A 9,227-nucleotide genomic window follows, 5' to 3' on the forward strand; every position below is an offset into this window, starting at 1 on the left:
CGAGTCATCCTTTACCTTATTTCTGATCACCAATCGAGTATACGTGTAGAGACAGCATTTGACCCAGACTGCCTTCTTCCAACTGTTAAACATAGAGAAGGATCTGTGCTGATCTGGGGGGAAATATATCTTAGAAATCTGCCAGCCCAATGGTTTCCGTTCATGGCAGAATTAATAGTCAAGACTATTTAAGCATTTTATCTGATCAAATTCATCCTATGGTTGCGGAACTGTTTCTGGAGGGAAACGCAATCTTTTAGGATGATAATACACCAATTCACACAGCTAAAGTTGTTATTGAATGGCATGAGGAACATTTTACTGAAGTTAAACATCTTATCTGGATACCACAGTCCCCAGATCTCAATATTATTGAACATTTATGGTGCATTTTAGAAAAACAAATAAGGAGTCGATATCCTCCACCATCATCACTACAAGAACTGGAGACTGTTTTAGCTGAAGAATGCACAAAAATTCCTTTGGAAACAATTCAAACTTTGTATGAGTCCATACCTCACAGAATTCAAGCAGTAATTACTACCAAAGGCAGTCCTACCCCATATTAAAATAAATTTGTTTGAAATTTTAAGGTGTTTCCATTATTTTGTCCAACCCCTATATATATATATATATATATATATATATATGTATGTATAGTGGTGGTGGTGGTGGTGCATAACCTATCCAGGATCACATTACCCAATGTATTCCTCCTTTCTCAAGTAAACATGTACTTTGAGGTATATTTGATTGCTATCTCTATCTGATCACGCAATCGTGTAAATAATCCTTTGTTGGCTCAACTGTGAACACTGAGAGAAAAGGGTTTACCCAAGATATACATCATATAGATGGAGTTTTGGTGTAGTATATCCCTTATAACAATTCACTAATGGAACTCATATACTATTACATAAACTCACTATATTTATTTTAAAATATTATATATATATCTATATATTTATATATATATTCAATGTTTACCTTCATTATTATGCTCATCAGATTCTATTTCATTATTGAAGTTGTAGCTAAGCATACAGGAGAAAACAGAGATCGCATACATTCAATAATGTGAACTCTGATATGCTTGTGCTTGAATGCAATGGGTTTTAATGGACTTGATATAAAACAGCCTGACATATTACATATGTATGTATTGATATTATCGATATTGTAAAACCTATTCAGAATGTAGTTTTTGTGATAAATATTTATATCATTGAAAGTTCTGTTTGCTTTTATACATACAATATTCACTGAGTCACAATTGCTGGGGAATTATGATGCTATCTTCCTCATGTAGTGAAGTTAGTATTAATATATTTAATAGAGGGTGCAGTAAAAGGCTAACCAGAAATAATAATTCTGTTTCTTTTTTGTTGTTGTTTTTTAATCTTTTAGTCAAGAAGGAAGAGCAGTATCCATGACCTTTTATAGGGCCTCTGAGACTAATGGGAGGAGAGGGGAGAAGGGAGAGGGGAGAGAGAGAAGGTAACCTCCTTCTGAAAACCCAGCTCAAATGCTTACAACAGAGTGAGCTCCACAAAAGATACCCAAGAGTAAGATAGCAATGTTAAAGCAGATGACAAATTAAAGTCTACCAGCCCAACTAGGTCATGGTAGGATTTGAACACTCACTCAAAGCTAGAACAAATATGCTGAGGTCTGTCTTCCAACACTCCAATATTTCTGCCAATCAAATGCTCTAGAGCAGGGGTCAAAGAACTTTTTTAATCAATTACCCCAAAATATATTTATTTATACCAACATTACACCCTTGATTTGAAAGGAAGAAAATCATAGATTCCTTGAATTCAAAAGGTCTATTGAATCTATTTGGTGTGATGTCTCCTAGACACGTCCATTATATTGAACAAATGCAGTGTTGCCAGAAGAAAAATTTCTGTCATAACAAGGAACGCGTTTTTTTATATATTTTTACTTATGTCTAATGAGTCCTCATTACCCACAAGAATTTCATTTTTACCCCCATTTGGAGTAATTTACCCTGGTTTGCTGACCCCTGCTCTAGACTGATCTGATACTTTATTTATCAACTACAGAAAGATGAATAGCAAACTTGACTTTGGTAGGATTTGAACTCAGAATGCAAGGTACCAGATAAATGCTGCACAAGTTATTTTATCTGATGCTCTAATGACACTGCTTGTTCACCACCTTGTGTGCCAATAACTGATGAGAATCAAACAATATTAACCAATCACTAATACCTTTTATATTATAAGACGGTAAGCTGGCAGAAACGTTAGCACGCCGGGCGAAACGCTTGGCGGTATTTCGTCTCTCTTTACGTTCTGATTTCAAATTCTGCTGAAGTTGACTTTGTCTTTCATCCTTTCAAGGTTGATAAATTAGGTACCAGTTGCGTACTGGAATCGATGTAATTGACTGGCCCCTGCCCCCAAAATTTCAAGCATTGTGCCTAGACTAGAAAAGAATATCTTTTATATTACACTTGTTTCAGTCATTAGGATGTGACCATGCTGAGACACTGCATTGAGGAATTTTAGTCAAACTAATCAACCCCAGTACTTATTTTCTTTCTAAGCCTCATATTAATTCTATCAGGCTCTTTTGCTGCGCCACTAAGTTACAAAGATGTAAGCACACTAGCACCAGTTAACAAGTGATGGTGGGGACAAAAACAGATACACACGCATGCATGCACACACACACACACACACACACACAGACACACACACACACACACACACACAACATGTGAGCATGCGCGTGCATACACACGCACACACATATTCTTCAAGCTGATGACACCAGACATAATGATTTCATGACAAAAAGTATTACCCTCATGTGTCCTTTCACCAACACCAGCAAACACCAAGTAACCACCATGAACTTTGTCAATACTGTTAATCAGTTTCATAATCAACAGTTTTGCCTACACACACATACTTATGATAGACTTCTTTAAGTCTGTGCTTATTAAATCCACACACAAGGCTTTGATCAGCCCAAAGCAATAGTAGAAGATACCTATCTAAGTGGGGAAGAACTCAGAACCATGTGATTGGGAAGCAAACTGCAAACTTGAGATAATTCTGGATATGTTCCAGTCTTATTATGGCCTCATCAGCAAAGTATAGACTTTATCAAGCTTGCCAATGTAGCGAAGGTACAATTACAGAGTGAACATCCAGGATTTACACTTGTCAATGTTGACCAATGGAGTTGTTTAGAAAGAAAAATAGCTAAAAGTAGGGACTTGATAATTTGGCACAAAAGACATGCTGGTTACCTGGTTTGTCCCCAAACCACTTCTGTCAAATTTTCCTGAAAATAGATGGGGAATGTCTCAGAGATTGATCAAACTAACTGGAAAGTGATATGTACTTTGGTTGTCAATATTGTTGTTGTTTAAATCCAGGTCAACTCTGATCAGGCAAACTTTTATCAAAGGCTTCCCATTATAACCCTATTTAATAGGAGAGTATTGTAGTTCGCTTGAAGCATTGTGTATTGCTTGTAAAGAATAAAAAGTTTAGGAAGGTATAACAATGCAATATAGAACAAAAAATGGACTGTATACCTGTTGTAACTTGGTAAACTGTAGTCCGATGATATTTCGGAATTAGAATTCCATCTTCAGATCTTATTTGCTGGAGTCTCTGCTATAAACTGTTTTCCAACGGTTTTTCTTTTTTCTGAAGTGTCTCAGGAGTGGTCTCACGAAGCTTCTTCTGAAATTCCTCATGAGAAGTGCGTGAGGTCGGCTGTTTCAATCTCGTGCGTGTTGTGTTGAAACATCTGTGGCGCTGCTTCTAAATTGTGTTATACGTGCAGCTTCTCTTTTTTCCTTTCTTTCTTTTTATTTTTTTTTGCCCTTCTTTTTTTGTTGTAAACAATATATGAGCATGTTATTAAGAATTAAACTACACACATCCAGATGTAGCTAAATAATATATTGATTACCAACTTCCATCCTGTTGTTAATTTGGGGTCCTAGTCTGTGTATGAGTAAAGCTTCCTTGATTTTTAAATTACCCAAATTTCTTTCATTGGCCTCAATTATGACTGTTATGCTTTTATCAGCGTTCCGGCATCTATCTAGATGTTTTCTGAAGGAGGAGGCTCTCGTGTTCATATGTTCTTTGATGCGGACGTGTAACGGTCTTGTTGTGCTACCCACATAGAACTTATTGCATTTGTTACATTGTATTTTATACACAACATTTACCCGTTGGCATAAATCTGTGTCACGGATGGGACAATTTGTTAATGTGCATTGATTGTTGTCCCTTATTAGTTTCTTTGCGATGTGTCCTCTCAGAGAGGGGCCAGAGTGGGCTAGTTGTATATCTAGCCCTTCTCTTCGTATGGCTCTTTGGATGGCTGTAGTTATCCTCTCGCTAAAATGGGGTATTTTAAGGAAGCATGTGTTGCTGGGTTTTCTATATGTTCGGCATGTTGGTCGTCTTGGATACTTAAGCCGATTTACAATGGATCTAGGATATCCGTTGGTTTTCAATATGTCTAGGAAGCGTGTAGTGTGGGTCACCTTGTCCTCCGTTCTGCTGCATTTGCCTTGGATGCGTGCAAGTTCGTTTCTGGCGTATCCTATTTTGGCACCGAGTGGAAGTGCTGAATTGTATTGGACAAACATATCTCTACTGGCTGCTTTCCTGTAGAACTCGGTGTGGATCTCCCCTTCTTCTGTTATATTCAATTTGAAATCAAGTAATGATAGTGATCCAGTGATGTCAGGATATTCTATAGTGAACTTTATGTTCATGTCCATGTTATTGAACGTCGTGAATATTGTATCAGCCTCTTCACAGGAGGATGTGATTATGAGGATGTCATCTACGTACCTGGTGAAGAAGGCGCATGAGCGGCAGATGTTGAGTGCTCGACGTTCCAGATGGTTCATATATGTGATGGCTAGTAGGCCCGAGAGACTGGATCCCATGGGGAGACCTGTTGTCTGTTTGTATATGTGGTCTTGGAAAGCGAAGTAGGTGTTGTCCACGATGATGGACAAAAGTTGGTGGATATCAGTTGCGGTAAGTCCGAAGCATTGGGTGTTGCACGTTATTATGCAGTCAGTCAATAGGTTGACCGCTGAGTGTGCTGGTACCGTTGTGTACATTGAGACAACGTCAAGACTAAACGCGTATCTGTTTTGCCTGAGTTGGTCTAGGGGTAATTGGTGTAGTCTTTTAATGACTTCATCGGAGTTCTTGACGTGTCCCGGAAAGGTGGAGAGTATGGGTTCAGGATGTGAGAAAGTAACCAGGATATTTTAAATAGAGGTCCTTCTACGCTGGAGACGATGGGTCTAATCTGGGTCATGTTGCACAAATATTTATATAGCGTAGATATGCTTGTATTAGGAAGTTATTTTTCGAAACCAAGTGATTTTGAGTTGTGTGTGTGTGTGTGTGTGTGTGTGTGTGTGTGTGTGTGTGTGTGTGTGTGTATGTGTGTGTCCTTTATTTTAGGTGGTAGGGAGGCGCAATGGCCCAGTGGTTAGGGCAGCGGACTCGCGGTCATAGGATTGTGGTTTCGATTCCCAGACCGGGCGTTGTGAGTGTTTATTGAGTGAAAACACCTAAAGCTCCATGAGGCTCCGGCAGGGGATGGTGGTGAACCCTGCTGTACTCTTTCACCACAGCTTTCTCTTACTTCCTGTTTCTGTTGTACCTGTATTTCAAAGGGTCAGCTTTGTCACACTCTGTGTCACGCTGAATATCCTCGAGAACTACGTTAAGGGTACATGTGTCTGTGGAGTGCTCAGCCACTTGCACATTAATTTCAAGAGCAGGCTGTTCCGTTGATCGGATCAACTGGAACCCTCGACGTCGTAAGCGACGGAGTGCCAACATTTAGTTGGTAGAATTAGGTGTGAGAACGATTTGACAACAATTTCTATCATTTCAAGCAATCATTTATATGCTTAGTAACTGATATGGTGGTAGGATGCATATTTAAGAATGAACTATTGTATTTGATGGAATAAACGATGACAGGAATATTAGATGCATCTTAATTGCAGCAGTGCATATTCTGGAAAAAAAAGTTTTTAGGTCATTAAAACTTACAGGAGACCTAACTTCTCATATAGGTCCTTGAGTGATTTTTTAGGCCTATTTTGGGAAGAAAGTGCATCTTATATACCATCAAATATCATAATCAAAATATTGCAAGAATCAGAGCAAACAAAGGTATAAATAATTCAATACATTTTTAAATCATTAGTCTTATAATTCTTATATTTATGACATCTATTAATTTATTTCCTTATTGATTAAAAAAAGAACATCATTAAAGTTTCCCCCACAAGTATCAATGGTTGTGGAATGAAATTACAGTACAGCCAGCTATCATTCATGAGTATGAATCTGTAACATGTTAACACTTGACCTAATTGTTTTCAGTGCCTGCATCGTTACAAGTGGTCATACAAACCCTTTCAGCCTTTCCTCTTTTGACCAAGTGGAACATTGAGAGCTTCACCAATATCTGACTGGTACTCATAATGGCTAAGTAGGCCGAAGCAGGGTAAAAACAGCATGCATTTATCAAGGACATAAGGTATCACCCAGTCTAGGAATTGAATTCATAACCTTATGACAAAGAGCCAAACACACTAAACACTAAGCCTTGTATTCTGAGACAAAGGTACATTTGCCTAGTCTGTGCTTCACTGAAGAGGTATAATAAGATTGGAACATGTCTGGGGTTGCCTCTTCTGCTTACCAAAATTATTCATTAAGCTAATGTTTTCCCACTACATCAAATATGGTAGTACAAATTTAATATAGCCATTGGTATCAAATACTCTTGCCATAGTCTGTCAGACTTTATAGCTGAATAGTTAACTGTTGAAAGTGACTGTGTCAACATTATGATACAGAATTGCATTAATTTATAAGGCTGTACCACTCACAGTTAGCTTAGAAAATTGGTTATAAATAAAAGCAAAATTTGTATATATATATGCATAAATAAATACACTTAGAGTCAGGCAGAAAGACTAACATTTGGTTTGCTTTTCCTAAAGTTGAACCTGAAAATGTGCTATGTTTGGTATGCAATGAAAATATTTCATTAGTAATTGAACATTTATTTGCATATACCAGAGTTTGTACCCTACCCATTTGTGAAATAAAAGATTCTATTTCTCAGTAATATTATATTCTTTTTTTTTCTTTTTTCATTTCCTTCCAGTGCTTTCTCTATCCTGTTTCAGGGAAGAGGCATTTGTGATGACAGATGTCAGATTTTTGAGTGATGAAACCAGAGAATAGAGATTACCTCTAGGGAAGGTTTTTTTTTTGTTATTTGTTTCTTTTATCTGACATTACTGGAGCTGACACAATGGGAAAGATGGATCTTGTCTAAAGTATTTTAGATAATAACTCAAGGCTAAGAAAGTATATAATTACTAGTCAGAAGTTCAGTTTGTGGATGTGTCTACAGATAATACACTGTGATTCAACTATAGGTTCTATTTTAGTTCATATTATTGTTGTTGTTGTTGTTGTTGTTGTTGTTGTTGTTGTTGCTGTTTAACCTTAGGGCAACCTTGACCAAATAGACCTATGATTAAAAACCTTACAGCCATGACTATTCCATCTATTTTTCTTTTTAAATATAGTGTATCTAGGATTAAATTATCCAATGTGCTCTTTGTTTTTTTAAGTCAACAGTGAAAGTCGAGGAAGGTTTAGCTGTTACTTCTGGTGCATAGAGGTTCCCCTATTAGTTCTTTTTGTAGTTTCAGGAGATGAGTTGTGTACATTGCTCTTGTCAAGAATATCATCTCTGTAAATAATCCATTGCTTTCTTTGAATGTTGGACAACCCACTCTTCTGCTTCATTAAAAACTCAATTACAATATGTTATTTCCACATAAACCCTGCAATGAAGAACAGGAAAGATGTGTTACTATAAAGGAAGCGTTACACTGTTAACATGTGCAGCTGGAACAACCTATGTCAGTTAATAAAAAAAGCTATACCTACATTTGCATGACTTTCAGTACAACTCTCGTAATTACACTATACTAATTATAATATTTTAATTATATTATTCATTTCAATATACATCCTCTACAGTCATTAAAACAATTATCTATATACTGAATAAATTAGGATTGATTCAGTTGAATATATACACTCACCCCAATTTATAAATGTTTATATCGTGCCTTCAGAAAGTCTATCAATACTTTTGTTGTTCCTGTTGTTGTTTGGTTCCAAGGCAAACTTAATGGTACTCCAGCCATAGACGTCCTATCTTTATTAAAGTACAACCCAGGTTGCCCTATCTAGTGTGCACTTTTCTGACAATGACAGACTGTGATACAAGGAGATCAAGTCATTATTTTGTGTAGGTCCAGTAATCACATAGAGGTTCTCGTATAAAGTCGTCTATATTTTAGTAAAGCTGGTAGATGGAGTCTAAAAGGAGGACAAGATCCCAGAGAATAAGTATCATGGGCCAGGTTTTATTAGCAACTATGTTTGTCTAATTTCACCTAACATAAATGTCCTTGCATAATATATTGGTTTTGAATTTTGGAACAAGGCCAGTAAGTTTGGGGAAGGCACTTATCAACTGGTACTTATTTTATCAACCCTGAATGGATGAAAGGCAAAGTGGAACTCAGTGGAATTTGAACTCAGAATGTAAAGAAAGACAAAATGCTGCTAACGATTCTGCCCAGCATGCTAACAATTCTGGCAGCTTGCCATCTTGTCCTTTCATAATATATTACCATGTAATATATGCTATCGTGTATAATATGCTACTATGTATAAAACTTCATCATGTATAACACACCATCACATATATTACACAGCTCAATTCAGAGTCCTAAACAAAAAAACCCAAACATTATAATACTATTTATAACACACAGTGTTACACAACTCCTACAAGAATTGACAATCTATCATAATCCAATAGATTACAGTATTAGATGGCATACAAAATTCGCTTTCTTCCAAAAGACATGTTTCAAAAATCACCCTGGATCCAATATGCAAATTTGCTTTAAATATTGCCTGCTTTGATACATAAAAACTTATTTTTCCTGAATATTCACTGCTGAAATTGAAGTTTGTCTAATATGCCCATGTGTCTTTTATGCCATCAAATACAGTAGCTTTTAATATTTTGTTTTATATAAAATACACTGATATATATTATAAAATAATCTAAAAATATAATAA

The sequence above is a fragment of the Octopus bimaculoides genome, chromosome 6, assembly GCF_046866305.1.
Source record: "Octopus bimaculoides isolate indiv1 chromosome 6, ASM4686630v1, whole genome shotgun sequence".
NCBI lineage: Eukaryota > Metazoa > Mollusca > Cephalopoda > Octopoda > Octopodidae > Octopus > Octopus bimaculoides.